A 15,518-nucleotide genomic window follows, 5' to 3' on the forward strand; every position below is an offset into this window, starting at 1 on the left:
ATGTGTTTGGAGGTAGTTGGAGGATGAGGAAAGGCCGGCCGCTGATTTTGGACCCATGGGAAGTTACGCGATTGCGTGTTAATGACGAACGTTATGATGATGGGGTCACGTATAGATCGTACGACAGCGGTTCGCTGCATCGGGCGGCTGAGACGTGATCGGCCCAACTATTGGGCCGGCGCGCCGACGCATAGTACTCGCCTTCATAAAATACCTCTATTTTTAGTACTCGAAAACTATTGTAAATCACTGATTTTTCGAACCAATCAAATCTCTTCCCATGAATCGATGACATGGTGCCCACCCATCCATCCATCTATCTCACCATCTTACATCCATCCATCCATGTATCTATAGATTAAAATGAAAAAAAGAAAACCCCAACCGCAGCCCAAACCCTAGCTCAGACCCCTCTCTACTCCCCATCTCCTCGCCGCCGCCACCTCCTTCCTCTCCCACAGCGCACACCTACCTCGCCGCCGTCTCCCTCTCCCACAACACACACCTACCACGTCGGCGCCCTCTCCCACAGCGCACACGTAACCCTAGCCCCTACCCCGACCTCCCCACCGCGCCGTCGCTCTACGACTCCTGGGTCGAGCCTCCCGCGAGCTACATGGATTTGGAGGCCGGCCACTCCGCAATAGCCTCGCCGAGATAAGGGCGCCACCACCACCAACCCTGGCAAACCCCTCCCCCTCCGTGGATGCTCCGTGATGCCGTCGGCCGCCACCCGCTCGTCGTCCATGGGCTCTTCCGACATTGAGTTCGCCCTCGACCTCGAGGACATCGCCGCCCGTGCAGCCAAGGTGGACTGCGTCAGCGTGCTCGCATGCGGACAAACAAGGTTCTCCTACCACCGCCTCCCCGAGCCGCCCCTACGCCTCACCGTCCGCAAGCTCGACGATTCCTACTTCGGTACCAAATCCCGCCCCCTTCCGTTTAATTCCCCCCGAACTATGTGGGTGGTTTGGTTTTGCCCTAGATTGATTCCTGCCGCGGCGTGGGGATTGCAAGTATGTGACGCTGCGTGTGTTGCTTCTGGTTAATGCAGATGTGCGAATCGCCCGGTCCGCCGCTGTGGGAGCTCAAGGCAGCCATACAAGGTGTGTTCGTCACTCTATACCACGACATACAATGCTGTCACTTGGTATGCCACGTATACAAGGGGTGTGTGATTTAGCAAGTTGTTTGCTTTTAATTGCGCTTGGATGCCATGTGGATAATTGAAATAATTGAAGAGAGGTTTATTTTTCTCTGGCAAGTAATGAATAATGGGCAATTTAGAGTGGAATTTACTGTCATTGTTTGTTTGAATTAAATTTTTGTGGTGGGAACTTAACATTTAAGGTTATTGCTTTGCTTGTTTTAGGCAGCACGTGTGGAGCCACTTCTGCTTATGCTTCAAGGATGAGAAAATGACGGATGATAAGGCAACGTTGCTTGCATTTGGTATAAAAGATGGTGATGAGGTCTGTGCACTTTCCTCCTGTGTGATTGGTAGGGATGTGAAGTTTAGTGTGGATTAGCTCTGCCTTTTTTCATGAGATCAGTAAGGATACAAGTCATCCAATTTATGAAACTATGGCGTGCTGATGTACCGCTCATTGTTCCGTTTACTCCTTTTTCATAAAAAAGAGATGCCCCTATTGTTAGGCAATTTACAGTTAAGGTATTCCATATTTGATTTGGTACTTTTGCCTATCATGCAACCTCTTATTCTCTTAGGTGAGCATAACAATTACTAAATACCCTTGATTTCGCTTCACATATTAGTTCTGATGGTGTAGATGCTCAGTAATAGTGCTAGAGATGCTAAATTCCATCACAACCATGTACAATTCAGCTTCTCATTCCTGAACTTGGAAATTTAAGTTGTTATCAAGATCGAGCATCTGTTTGCTTTCATATTTAAAATTCCTGAATAAGAATTACTTTCTATTATCTACCAAGTCAGTATAATAAATGTATGCTGGCATAATGCATTTGTAGTACTATTCATTGTTTGTGTTCAAATCAACGATTTGGTTACCGCTCGAAATATCGGGTTACCGCATTGGAAGTTTCAGTGTCACTTAACTCTTATTTTTAATTGCAACACAAAACCTGAGGAAGTTTCTAATTCTGTGTTGCTCTTCTTATATTATATAAATATGACTACACCGCATTATTGTTTTGTTATTTACCTTCTATTCCAGTATATAAGTTCTCAGTAGTCCACAATCTAGTGAATATGGATAACATATTAGTTCTTCTGTCTGTTTTGCTATTTCAGTCAGGAGCTAAGAATTTTCTGATTGCTAATGTATCTGTGTGTTGGTGGAACTCACTGCAGGCAATCGCTGCAGGCAATCGTTGCTGGTGATATGTGTGCCATCTATCAGGAAAAGATGTATGTTCATGTCCTCCTTCGCTGTAAACATATTTTCTGCGAGGACTGTGTCTCTGAATGGTAACACTCTTTTTAAACTTTTGCATCCTCAAAAAGAAATGGATTTATCATGCTTATCTTTATACATGACAAGGCTGTAAATAAAATAAATCAAGCTTTTACAAGAATGACAAGGCTAATGGAATGTAACAGCTAGAACGAATTCAGATTTTCACTCAGGTGCAAATGGAGATTTAACTTAAATACATAAAGGGACTCAGCCAATGATTGTACACAGAAGATATTTTTAAAATACAGAAGCCACTAAAAATGCTAGTACATAAAAGATGTCCATTCAATTACTTACCCATTGTCTTGAACCTCATCAGATTCTTTGGTGGGGCTAACGTTCTCCTTGGAAGCATTCTCACGTGCATCCCACAGGACCTGGTAATGCTGGCCCTGTCCCCTGTTCTTCTGCAGTCCCATGTTCACCATTCCTAGTGCAGCCAACGAACATGAAATTGAGCATAGATTCACTGAAACAGACAATAGTTTACATCTCCTAAGTTGATACACTGTTCTCATGGTTCAGCCCTCTAGCTAGTACGTCCTGAGGACGAGCACAAGAACACTCTTGTTCAATTCAAACCCGGACATTGTTAGGAGAATAATATCAGGCAGAGCTGCAAGAACCCACAATGAGATATATTGCCATATAAATATATGGTGACTACTGTAGTTTGCACTATTTGTCATGCATTTATATATGATTTCATCATATCTAACGCACGGAACAAAGACCTTACTCTGGCAACACAGAAATTGAGACCTCACAATCACAGTACATTTAGTATTTGGATAACTGGACTTATTTACTATGTCCTCAATTGATGCCTCCTTTTGTTTAAATAAATAGGTTGTTACTCCATTGTTCAGTGGTGTAGCCTTTTACAGAATTTAAATGGTTTGTCCCCTGCTGATAAAACAACATTTAACCCGAGTTATCTTTGGCAATATTTGCAGAATTTAAATAAATATATCTCTGTATAGACCTGGAAATTGGTATACCTCAGTGGTTGAACTTGCATAATGTGAACTAATACTAATATCTTCTCCTACTTGGAAGAAATGGATTATTAATTATCATTCTTATCTTTACAGCGGTTGAATTGTTTCCTCCACATTGTTGATCATGCTGAAGGCCATTGCTATGGATCTGTTTTCAAGAGAAGTACGCTGGCGCGATACGGGTGAATGGAAAGCTGGAGGAAATGTATTTGCTATATTCTGTCCGTTTTTGTTATATTCCTGTGTAAGGAAATGTATCCATGAGATCAGTTATTGTGTTATGTAAACCTGGGAGATGTATTATGTGATGTTATATGATGGATGATTTTAATTCGACTTGGAGTTTTCTTGATTTGAATATGAAATAGTGCTGCATTTAATATTGGACAAATAATTGGTTGAAAAGGCCCAATAAATAGAAATGAAACCAAGTTCTGGAAAAAAAATTCTGAATTCAAAAATGAAAAAAGGCCAAAACTGAAATTGGACCAAATGTATTTGCGCACTAAAAGGTTAGGGCCCAAAAAAATTTCGAAAAAATATACTAAAATGGCTGTAAATAGGCCAAGGCCCAAAAAGAAGCCCAATAAGAAAAGGCCAAAAAAATAAAACCAGCCCATGTGATCAATTGAAATGGGTTGGGCTGATTTCAACCCTGACGTTTTGATTTCGTCGTAATTTTGCCATGTAGGACTGCCACGTAGGACTGGGTTTGATTGCCAACGATGATTTAGGATCGTCGTAAAGGTTACGACAACCCAGGAATCATCGTAAAAGTTACGACGATTTTGATCAAAACGTCGCTGCTGTTCATTTCTGACGCTCCGTTTTCGACGCTTGGTATTTCGTCGTGAGTTCGTCGTAAATTGAAAACCGTGACGATGTAGCGACGAAAAAATGGCGTCGTGTATTAGCATATTCTTGTAGTGAAAGCAGGGATAAGGCTTAGTATACTTCGTTAACATCTAGGTGAGTGGGTCTTGCGGACGTCGAGTTTGCTGGAACTACGGCGCCACGGTTGCTCGGGGAAGGAGGTGGAGCTAGAAGGTTAGGGTAGCGGTGTTGTCCATTGCGGGGTGTTGTGGCTACCGTTCCATTGGAGGGAATCCCCAAAATGCGGTGAAGCTCCTCAAGGGAGATAGGCGCATGATTCTGTTCAGCAGCTAGGACAGACCTCTCGAGCTCAATCGGTCTCCCAAACAACACTACAGGGTTGATGGCGTCGGGCTCCTCTTCTCTCCTCCCTGGGTCAAGACGGGCCAACTCTTCACGAGCTGCAAGCAGGTCGAGGGTGACCTGAGCGTACAGTGCCTCTTGCGCAACATGGCGGGGTCGGCTCATGGTCTCTGCTCGCGACTTGGATTGTCCTACCATAACCTTCACGGCTAGGGTAGTAGTAGAACGAGCGACAGTTAACTCCTCGCGACATGTGTCGGAGTTGAACTATTGCCTCCCGAGCTGCCAGCTGGATGGCTTTGGGCTCGTAGGAAGTTGTCCTTCTAGTGAACCTATGGGGACGCTCTAGGGTGACACTCCTGCCGTAGATGTGTAGCGTGGCCCAGAAGTGACGAATGGCATCAGTCGTGCGCTCTTTGTATACAACTTACTCCGAAGGCTCTTCCATGGCAAAGGCACGACGAGTCAGGTTGGCTAGGATGGCTACAAAACCTCCTTGGTCTGCAGCAGTGGTCTCATTGTGGACAATGGGGCCTTGTATCTTGAGGTGTTAGTGGTCGTGATGTGTTACGATGTGCAATCATTCCCTTTATAGAAAGGAAAACTGAGTCTTCTCTCGCAAGATTGTGAGAAAAGACAAATAGGTCGTGAGTCACTGGCGTGTGACCACAGGGCTAGTCGGATAGATTGGGTACCGATTGTCTAAAGGTGTTGGCGAACACTATTCAGGCTACTTGTTTGGGTAGGTTTGATTGGGTGGTTTCCTATGTTTATTGACCCGGCTAAGATAGAATTAGCCAATGGACAGCCTCGCTCTGATACCAAGGTTGTTAGGACCAGATTTTTGGGGATTCTAATTTCCCTTCAAAATGACCCTTATGCATTCCAGCCCCACGAATACTGTTAGCTGGTGCACGAATCCTTGATACATATGTCCAAGCAAAAATAAAACTTGAAGTACAAGACTGAGGTGGTACATAGAGTACATCAAAAGGTTTCTACTTGTTGATGGCGGAAGCACTTCGGGGATCTCCAGCGTCTATGGGACTCCATTTCCCACAGGAACAGTTGACCTAGATAATTCCTATCTCACGCGGCTACTGTCTTCGATGCCTAGGTTCCGGGTTTATCGCCAAGTTCCTCCTCTCCAAACAAGCAATCTGGCCAAGACAATAGCCAGGGACAAGCGAGTGAATACTTTGAATATACTCGCAAACATCATGACACAAACATAAAATGGCAGGGTTAATTATAATAATGCCACAATACTTCGTCAACCCAAAAGTACTACTCAAGTGCTAGCAATGAAAATATAATCATACTGAAATTTAATAAGCAATCAATAAGAGTAATAGTAATGTATGTAATTTAAAACATGCCACAGGCGGGCGCCTGAGCGACACCACATAAAGGGCTTATATGAAATAATAAACATGCCACAGTCGGGCGTCTGAGCGACACCACATAAAGGGCTTATATGAAATAATAAAGACGCCACAGTCGGACATATGAGCGACACCACATAAAGGGCTTATATGAAATAATAAACATGCCACAGTCGGGCATCTGAGCGACACCACACAAAGGGCTTATAATAAACATGCCACAGTCGGGCATCTGAGCGATAACACACAAAGGGCTTATAATAAACATGCCACAGTCGGGCGTCTCAGCGACACCACATGAAGGGCTTATGTGAAATATAAATAAAGAATATCCAGGAGGTAGAATCGCCCCAGGGATATTCAACAATCGTAATCATAGGGGTCAGTCCATAGAAAATAATGTTTATAATCATCCACTATAATTCCTAATTAGTCCCATACTTCTTTAACTACCTCCGAAGACCAACACTCAGACCGACACTTGACTAGTCAACCAGTTGTCCTAGACCGTGGACACGGCTGCTCGAATAGTTTTAACTCTGTAGAGGGTGTACTCTTTACCGATAGCACACGGGTTCCAATAGTCACTCGGACTAATCCCGCGTATGGTGTTTCAGAAGTAAACACTCAGAACCAGCACACACCCATTTTACCCCTACGAAGCCCAGCTCCAACCGGACTACGTTGCAGGGCAAAACCATAAGGCGAGGAGGCTCCAACCTCAACTAGCATGGGATCAAATTTATACCGCACTCTACAAGGGAAAGGCATTTCCCTCTCGGTCCCAGACCGGAAACACCCATGCCCCCTGATAGGATGACTGGCTTTAGTCCATGGTCGTGGATACCTTCATCCCGGCCCCTCTACTTGGTGTGTACCTCGTAATAGGTTTACAACCTACTGAAACATATCCCCTTTTGGGAAGATCGTGGCAGCACGAATGAGTTAAGGTGACATAATGACAAGACTCGATCTACGGCCGACTCACGAGGTTTAAGTATTACGTGCATGATTAGCACCAACAAAATGCAGCTAGAATCACTACCTCTCGTACCCTAACATGCCTTGCCGACCACTCTCGTCCCACGAGATGTGAGTCCCACGGTCGTGTCCCCACAAGACACCAACTCTTACCGAATCCCATCCGATAGACATGTATGATAGGAAGGTGCGACTGTTGTCCCATGCATCTCAAATGTAACAACTTTACTTCCAAATCATGAAGCCACAATCATAATTGTCACATAAAATAACACCACATGTTTAGCATAACTATAATGTTAATATCATCAAGCAACCCACAGACAACCAAGATAGATGTAGGTTCAGAATTCTTGCCTTCCAAGTGTAGAGAGGTACGGTTCACTCTAAAACTTTTGCAAGTTTTTGCTCCTCTCTCCATGACCTATTTTTAAAAATATTCTAATTAACACACAATATAAAAACAACACAAAAAGTTGCCTTTGAAAATTTACAAATAAATACTAAAATAAACTAGACTGAATTTTAAAGAGGTGAGAAAAGGAATCAACTCAATTGGATTATTATTTTAAAAGTTAGAGCCAGTCAAAGTTGGGTTAAGAATCAGTTTTAAAAGCGAAACAGAAAGAAACCGTTTAAGCTCAGAAGATGCTTTCGCAAATCGAAGACGCACCAGGCCGACCACGCCTTCCCGAGGGGGAAACACACTCATGTGGGTGCGCGGCTGAGGAAATCGGGCCACTCACCGACAGATGGGGCCCATCTGTCGGGTCTTCCTTCTTCCTCCCGTGCACGTTGATAGTGAGCAGGGAGCTCACGCCGATGACAATTGCCGGCGACTCGGTGCACCTCAAGCGAAGCTCCGGCTATGCATCTGCTCAGGAGGATGATCTGCACCCATTTTTGGGACATCGGGATGCAGCAGAGCTCGGGAACGAGCAACCCTTCCTCCACGGCGGAGGGAGCTTCGGGTCCGACGAGGCGCGATAAAGGGGGAGCTCTAGGCGCATTCCGAGGGGTGGGTTAGCTCCAGGCGGCTGAGGAAGGATCGAAGGTGGGTTCAGGTGGGGCTGGAAGGCTTCGGCTTGGTTGAATCGACCCTAGGCACAACGGCGGGTGAAACCACCAGAGCTGGGGAAGACGAGGCCTACTGGCTCGATTGGAGCTAGGGGAACCTTGCGACGGCTCCTAGGATGTTTGCTGGCTACTATGTGGCTCCGGGGGGGACTCCTTAAATAGTCGAAACTGTCAGTGCCTGCGCACTCTTCGGAAAAGAACGAGGGCGACATCCGTGACGATGGCACAGGGGCGGCTAAGGGTGGCAGCAGTGCGGGCAGGCAAGGATTGCTATCCAGGGGTGGTGTCCGAGGGCACGTGGCACACGGGGCGACTCGGGCGGTGCTGCTATGGGAGAAGGAGCATTGTGCTTCGACAGCCAACACGGCTATGGTGCTCCCGAAGGCTGTCGTGCGAATCTGGAGATAGGGAGGGGTCGGGGTGCCTCTTCGAACTAGCTAAGGTCACACGAGCAGGCTAGAAGGGACACGGCGGCTCGGACTCTAGGCTGCCAAACGCGTGCACTAGAGCGCGCTCTTGGCATGCTTGTTAGGTGCTCGACACATTGCCAAAGCATGGCATGGTGAGGGATTTGAACCCAAAGTCTCCAGATACATCGATGGGGGTGGAAAATGGGTATTAGACATGCTGGTTAGGTCTTGGGTTAAACTTCACCATACAAACAAAAAAGGCATGTCAAATCTGGTCACGGACACCACGTGTTTGACAAAATGCAAAGGGCATCTAGAGATTCTTTCTAGCCACCAAAACTCCGAGATAGGGGTCTCCTTAGATGCAACCAATGATGGCATAGCTAGATTTGGCAACCCCAAAACTCCCTAATGCAATTCTAGCAAAAGTCCATTTCTGGACAAAAACTAAATGATGATGCAACAAGGTCTTAAACAAGTTAGATGGGGCTGAAATCTAGTACTCCAATGTTTTACACGGTCTACTACAAGCAAAAAAAATCCAAAGGCATTGAAAAATAAAATAATATGGTTTGAGTACAAATTGCAAATCTGGTCTAGAATAGAAAATAAGAAGTAGTGCTCAAAAAATTTCAAAACAAAAATATATGCTTTGGCATAAAACTTATTTATATGAACCCCTTCCATTACAAATTTTTGTAGAATTTTTGAAGAAGTATATCCAGGAGTTGTGGTACAAAACTCCAATTGGACCAGAATGTAAAATCAAATAATGTGCTCAAATTTTCCAAAACACTTGGCTATATTTTTACATAAAATTCATCCAGAAACATATTAGGTCATTGCCAAGTTTTTGTGAAACTTTTAAAAGAAGTTATCACATGGTTGTAGTTCAAATTAGGCCTTTAAAGTATTTAGAGGTAATTTTTTGAATAAATGAAAGAATTATTATAAAAATGCCTCATTTGATTTGGAAATAATTGGAATTATTTGAGGCAGCACTCAAATCAATAATATCTTTCAAAACTCCTCCGTAAGAAAGAAATATTTTTATAAAGTAAAACAAAGAAGGATCTACTAATAGCAGAAAATCCTAGGACACCAAGGCAAAAAATTTAAATAAAATAAATCAAGTCCAAAATTTTGGGGTGTTACAGATAATCCAATTAGTCCATCACAAACTACCACAAGCTACGTCAAACACCTCGCCCACGGAAAACTCGTGATCTCCTTAGATTCCTCGTGCAAAACCTCAACCTTGAGATAGCCCAAAGTAACCTCGGAATCCCTCACACAAGACGCTCGAGAAGAGTAAAAAAAGTCCACCAAGACCGCCCGACGTGGCGACGGCCCCGATAAGAGCCGCATATCTCATTCTTAGGACACGCCAGATAAGCGACACATACATAGGCCTAATAGAAATCACCCAGGTTGCCCTGGGTTAGCCCTGCATAGTGCTATGGGTTGGACCAACACTCTTGAGGATCAATGGCCCGAGGGGTTGATTAATTATCCATGGGGTGATCAGTGCCCTATGCGAATTTTATTAGTTGTTATTAAGCAAATAGTACCAATGTTGGGCCTTGCGAGATGAGTTTTATCCCAAAATGGAAGCCAAGGGGTCCCCATAACAAACCCAATCATGTTAGGATCGCTCAATATGGAACATAACATCGGTACATAGGTAACTAGGGCGGCAAAAGTGGAACAAAACAAGACTTCCACCTTTTACCAAGTATATAGGTTGTTGAACCAGTATGGCCCAACCCATCCAGTTATCTCTTAGGGCCGAGGGCCATGTAGTGGGACTGACCTAAAAAGAGGCTTCCAGCCATCCCGTTCCCAGTCTGAGCCGCCACACACAAACACACGTGCTGGAGGTACTCCTCTCTTCCTCCCGTTTCTACATAGGTGCATTAAATTAAATAGCAATAACATGGTGATATAACAAAGAACCCATGTTGCCACATGGAAAGAAACTACACCTGTAACTAGCAACGCTAAAAGAAGGCTGAGCAAGCCATAACATAGCCAAACAGTAGTTTGCTAGGATGTGGAAGGGTTAGAGGCTTTTCATGGCAATGTTGGGAGGTTGCCATCAAGAGGTGGTAGGCAGGGAGACATAGCGATAGAAACAATACAACTAGCATAGAAATGATAGTAGTAGTATCTAGGGAAATGATCATCTTGCCTGAGATCCTGCTTGGAAGAAGAACGAATTCATGAAGTAGAGGAACCAACATAGTTGAACGGATCCTCACACTCTGAAGCATCTTGGAACAACAATCAACACACAATAAACACCACAACATATGCATGACATGATGTACAATCAACACACCCATTTCATTTGCCCCTAAATTCAAAAAACCCTTGTTTCTGTCCAAGCTTGTTTGCTCCTCTTATGCTTTTGCCCTTTGACTGTTTGACTATCGCTTTCAAAACTACATAACAAATTCATACTAACTCAAAAAAAAATCAAATAAGATACCAAAATGTTCGGAAAAACATCACCTATATGTGCATGCCATTTAAATTCATGACAAAAGTGCTAGAAATTCCCCATCTCAATATAAGCTATGATGTCAGCATGAATAGTACAATCTAGAAAATATAGAAAACACATTAAAAAATTCTAATTTTTTTAGTGGCAAACAGTGTCAAATGTTTTGGGTGATTGCAAAGTTTCGTCATAGAATTACATTCATGGAAATCGTGAAAAAAATCAATGCTCCAAATAAAAGCATTGTCGAGCGTTGATTTTGTTTTTTCACGACTTCCACAAATGTCATTCCCTCATGAAACTTTGCAAGTTCTAAAAAGATTTGTCCATGTTTGGTACTAAAGATTCAGAATTTTTTTGAATCCGTTTTCAATTTTTTTTTTGGATTTTACTATTCATGCTGACATCATTTGAGCTCAAATTAAGATGTGGATTTTCCAGCACTTGTTTCATGAATATAAATGACGTCCAAATATAGCTGATGTTTTTTCCTTGCATATTGATATCTTAATTGAATTTTTCTGAGTTAGTATGAATTTGTTATGAAGTTTTCAAAGTGACGGTCAAAGAGTAAAAGGGCAAAAACATAAGAGGAGCAAATGAGCTTGGGCAGAAACGAGGGTTTTTTAATTTAGGCTCAAATCAAATGGGCATGACGCAACTAGGGGCACAAATGTAACTTTCCCTATATTGTCGGGACCCCAATCCTAAGCCATAGGAATCCAGCCCGTAACACATCGCATCCCTTTGCGGTCTCACGCACGGTTAACTCCACGACTGCAGCCTTACCTTAGCCGGGACCGTTTGCGTCTTTTGACTCACGTATGCAATAGTGTCGCTAGCATTCCAATGTCAAAGAACCCGGATCGACATGTCTAGTCATAAACCAAAGTGGCAGTACCGCACAAGGACAGGCATACATGACCCAATAAAGCCGGTGTCGGTCAACAGCGAATGTAGACGAGTCGTAGCAAGCTACAAGGACTCCATTACATCGCGTGACATTTCCCCAAAGGGGACAGACACAGCAGCTAAGAAGGACACATGCCGGTCAACCAATGTGTCCGGAGCAGTAGCGAACTACCAAGGCTCGTTGGATCACAAAGGGGCATTTCCTTGTAAGGAGTGCTACTAAAGTTCACGACTAGGTAATCGAACCCCATATATATCAGGTACGACACACGTACGCATGGCATACCGATATGTATAGATACATCGATGGCATCACAACATAACCATAAACATACAAGCTTTATTTAGGAGGCTCAGAAGAGCCACACACATAATATTACACATTAAGGGTCTCACGACCAATAATAGCAGTCATTCAGTTACAAGCCAGCGGAAGAGTTTAAACTGTCTGAGTACAGACAGGGCAACTAGAAGGCACATGGCCTGACTATACTACAGATCCAACGTAGGGCTAGATCGTAGCTGGGACACCAGCTACTCTCGTCGTCGATGTCTACGAAGAACCCTCCATTAGGGTCATTAGCAACCTCTGCAACATTTATTAAGCAAACATGAGTACGAAGGTACTCAGCAAGACTTTAGGATAACTAACTACACATGCAAGGTATCAAAAGGGTATTGTGGGGTTTCATGCGGAAAGCCAGCATTTGACTCGTGGCTAGACAACTTGCATTTTTAAATAATTTTGACAACTTGATTTCTCGCACACGAGTCCACTAACACCACAACAATACACTATCGTGGAATCATTCCGTCTCCATACGGAAATGCCGTCCACGACACTCACGCTTATCTTGATAATTTTATGAGTAGCCATTGAAGTTATCTATGAACAACATATGTCTCCAAGTAGTCCATATCCGCGGACGCGGCTATTCGAATAGATCATAACCCTGCAGGGGTGTACTTCGTCACACACGCTCTCGCCACTTATCGCCATGTGCACGTCATGCACCTCGGCAACCTTCAAGCGGAAGCCCAGCGGGGGAGTCGGCCACGACCGTTAACCACACTAGTACCTAGTCCAGGTTTATCGCCTATCTGAGAGTAACCCGTACGGAAGTCCGGCCGAGGTTTCCGCCACGGCCTCAAACGATGTGCGCAGGGTTCCCAAGCCCACCATCCGGGTGCCACTTGGTACACCGTGCCACTGTCTACCGCATCACGGCCCACCTCTCAGGTCAGCACCATGCACGGCCTCCAGCATGACTATAAACACCAGAAACTACTTGCAACTCCTGGACCGAGTACTAAGCGATTAATAGGCCGAGCGGGGTCATATTTCAGGGCCCAACATGTGGTAGTAACTAGTCTTGGATTACATACACGGAACTCAGTTCCTAAGGACGGTTCCAATGAAACAACCCGCCATGTACTCCTACACAGCCTTTCACCGATACCTTTACCAAATCAGATTCAACACACAACCTTTGCTTACCGAACGCATTCTCACAATTCTGTTCATCTCCCAGATGACAGACCATACACAACTCTAAGCATAGCATGCATAGCAGGATAAGGCACATCATGGCTCAAGCAACTACCAGGTATGCTAGGTTGCAAGGTTCGGCTATTTACTGTGACAAGGATAGGTCATGCAAAGGAAGTGGGTTCAACTAACGTGGCAAAAGCAGTTGAAGCATTCGATCCTAATGCAATAAATAAGTGCAGGAGCAGGAATATAGGATTTATCAGAATGATCAAAATGGTTGCTTGCCTTGTTGCTTAGAGGAGGGACAATATTCGTCAGACGGATATTCGGTGGAATCCGGGGGTGCGGAGCCTACCGAAATGAATGGCAACAATCAATAACAATCATATGCAGACAAGATGATGCATGGGCATGGCATGAGAATGGAAGGTGTTAACTAATATAATCAACATGTATTAGGTTTGTAATTGATTTGAATCACATTCAAATATCAATTCAAATGAGGTATTCTCGGATACCGATTTAATTGATTCGACCTGATGCTCAGATCAACTTGATGTTAACATGCATGAGATGTCATGTTAAGGTACTGATTTGTAATTAGGACAATGTGTGATCATGTCATTCATAATGAAATTTGAATATTTTCCAAATTCCATTTATAAAGTAATTATAAGAATTGACTTATTCATTAATCTACATGTTTGGGTTCTATAACTTTTTCAAACATGATTGAAAATAGCATATTCAGATTCCTTGAATTTTTCTGACACTTTTTCATATATAAATTATTTTCATTGGAGTTACAGATTAATTTCTTTGATTTTTTTAAGTTTTAAACATTTCTGGAATTATTTTTATACTGGAAAATACTTTTACTGCATCAGCATGACATCAGCAGGTCCAACTGGCCGTTGAAAGTCAAACCTGACTAGTGGGACCCACTGGTTAGTCTCTGTGGTCAATTTTAGATTAGGATTAATCTTATTTAGTTAATTAAACCCACTGGACCCACATGTCAGTGTCTTATTATTTTTACTGATTTATTTTTATTATTTCTAATCTTGCCAGAGGGTGGCCCCACCAGTCAGTGGCTCAGGCCGGCCGAGATCCACCGGCGGCGAGGTCGTGCTCGCCGGCGGGGAGCCTCCGACGACTACCAGAACGACGGAGGGGCTCGGAAACGGCGCACAAGGGGCCAAACGCTGCGCGGAGAGCACCAGAGGAACGACACATCTCCCGCAGCTCCATTTCTGCACTTAGCCGGGGCTGATCTGGCCGGAGATGACGCCGGCGACGAGCTTGGCGGCGGCCTAGGTTCGGGCATCATCGAGGTCATCGATACAGAGAGAACTACGCATGGTTCTTAGCTCCTACAGCATCTACGCGACGGCCTGAAGCTGCTGGTGCCCACGGAAGGACGAGCTGATCACCGGAGGGCTACCGGCGACGAGCTGCAGCGGCGGATCTTGTTGGGCTCCGGTGGAACTAGGCCTAGAGGAGGGGATCGATGGGGAGATCTTAGGGGAAATGACCGCATGCTCACGGGGAGTGCAGTGGTGGCGCTAGTCTGCTCGGGGACGGCCTGGAGAGGGAGAACGTCGGCGGCGATCTTCGGTGACCCGAGGAAGAAGACGATAGCTGCTCGTCGATTCACTGCATCTGGGCGTCGGGCTCGTGTCTAGGAAGCTCCAGGGGGTTGCGGCGGAGCTAATGCGCGGCTCAGAGGGAAGGGAGGTCGGCTAGAACGACGACGAGCTCGAGCTCTGCTCGGGCTCCAATGGCGGCAGAAGGAGGGAGGACAGATCCGAGAGGAGGGGGAGAACTGGCGGTGGGAATGGATAGCCACGGGCTCGGGGAGCTTATCCCCGGCCTTACCAGCGCGAGGCGGCGGCCAGGCAGGCGCACAGGTGCGTGGCCGCGCCGGAGAACGCGGCGGCCACCTCCTGCTCCTACTGGCGCGGGGGAGGAGACGACTGAGGGAGATGCGCTGGGCCAGGCTAGGCGACAGGTAAGAGTTTTCCATTTTTTCTGTTTTTGTTTCTGTTTTAGCTACTTCAATAATTTGCTATTTATTTCAGCTCCCAAATAATTTGTAAAATTTATTTGAAGCACCCTAGAATATTTGTTGGAATATTTC

At 44.8% G+C, this 15,518-nt stretch overlaps 1 pseudogene; it reads left to right on the plus strand.

Moving 5' to 3' along the window:
• On the plus strand, window positions 1-1,529 carry LOC123426784 (annotated as a pseudogene).
• The last annotated feature ends 13,989 nt before the right edge of the window (window positions 1,530-15,518 follow it).

Source organism: Hordeum vulgare, chromosome 2H (assembly GCF_904849725.1).
Source record: "Hordeum vulgare subsp. vulgare chromosome 2H, MorexV3_pseudomolecules_assembly, whole genome shotgun sequence".
Taxonomy (NCBI): Eukaryota; Viridiplantae; Streptophyta; class Magnoliopsida; order Poales; family Poaceae; genus Hordeum; species Hordeum vulgare.